Source organism: Physeter macrocephalus, chromosome 20 (genome assembly GCF_002837175.3).
Source record: "Physeter macrocephalus isolate SW-GA chromosome 20, ASM283717v5, whole genome shotgun sequence".
Classification (NCBI taxonomy): Eukaryota; Metazoa; Chordata; class Mammalia; order Artiodactyla; family Physeteridae; genus Physeter; species Physeter macrocephalus.
In genome coordinates, this window is record NC_041233.1 from 107,678,930 (window position 1) to 107,680,520 (window position 1,591).

General features: G+C 31.5%; 1 protein-coding gene across 18 annotated transcripts in view; it reads right to left on the minus strand.

Annotated features, from left to right (window-relative positions):
- PRIMPOL (primase and DNA directed polymerase) overlaps positions 1–1,591 on the minus strand; it is a 41,713-nt gene that overhangs the window by 28,853 nt on the left and 11,269 nt on the right. The window lies entirely within an intron of this gene.

Consider the following 1,591-nt stretch of genomic DNA (forward strand, 5'->3'; position numbering starts at 1 on the left):
ATCTTCCCGGACCGGGGCACGAACCCGTGTCCCCTGCATCGGCAGGCGGACTCGCAACCACTGCGCCACCAGGGAAGCCCTGAAAAATTTTTGATAAATGAATAAAGTCTAGTTATGCACTTTGGAGCTATACAGAATAAATGTAATAACTGTAGATAATAAAAGCAATCATAGTCCCCTTAAGTTCTTTTTCCCAAGTTAAATTTTAAATAAAATTTTAAGTTACAGGGAATATAGCCAATATTTTATAATAACTATAAATGGAGTATAGTCTGTAAAAATTTTGAATCACTGTTGTACACCTGAAACTAATATAATATCGCAAATCAATTATACCTCAACTTTAAAAAGTTTTTAATTTATTTAAATATTTAAGTTGTAAAATCCAGAAGTTAAAAATATATGATTATTTGATCAATGTTACCTGTCAACAGTTTTATAAAATGCTTTAGCACCAGAAGTCATTCCATCTGGCAGAAGTGGCTTACTGGAATTGTCAGTTAAAAACTGTCAGTATCAAAGGGCATTACATATTATCACTAGTTATTATTAGCCAGTTATTTATTAACCATCTGTTATGACAACAGCTAACTTAACTTATGCCTCCTCACACAGAGACACTAAAGGAAAAGTACTTATTGTATTACACACATTACATAAAGTAACCAGTAAATGAAATTAATTTCAATATAATCATTTGTAAAGGTTATATTAAGTAAAATAATCCTAATAACTTTTCTACCAACATGAGCATGTTAAATAAAAATGCTGTATAATTTTAAGCTCAGATTTCTACAACTTTTTCCAATTTTTGTTGATGTTAAAGATTAGTTGTTCAAGACTAATTTGGATAAGATTGTATAAAGAATTAGGAGGAAAAAAATTTAAACACCTACATGCTCTTTGTCATACCAGTGTTTATTCTTGTTACGAATGGGATTTGCACTAGTGTTGATTCCATTAGGGATAAGTTTCTAGTTTCTAATACAATGAAGTACTAATACTTCTTTTTTAACAGTATCACCATATTAAAGTGCCAGTGAAAATCTCTGAATCTTAATTCCTTGTTGGCCACACAGAGCCCACATAACAAATCCTACCTTAGACTGTAGAAGTGTACCATACACTAGAAAAGAGTCAATATCTATGGATTATTAAAAACATAATTAAGGTTAAAAATTAAATACAACTTACCAACTATAATGAAATAAAACATTTAAATTTACTTTTAAGGGTCCAATGGCTATCTTAAGAAAAACGTAACTTTTCTGTTCTTTTTGGGAGGGCTGGGGGGAACTTACATATATTCTTTTGCTTCAAAGTCAGGAGAAAGCCGACATTATGATTTTTTTAAAAACAGTATTTGCATACATTTTTCAAATAAATTTAAAATAAAACATGTAGAGATCCGACAAAATCAGCAGATATTTTTAATCAAAAACATTTTAATTTGGATGTATTTTTAACATAAAATGAGTCATCTACAGTTAACATCTAAAACAAAAAAAAGGGCCTTCTCTGGTGGCACAGTGGTTGAGAGTCCGCCTGCCGATGTAGGGGACACAGGTACGCGTCCCGGACTGGGAAGAAC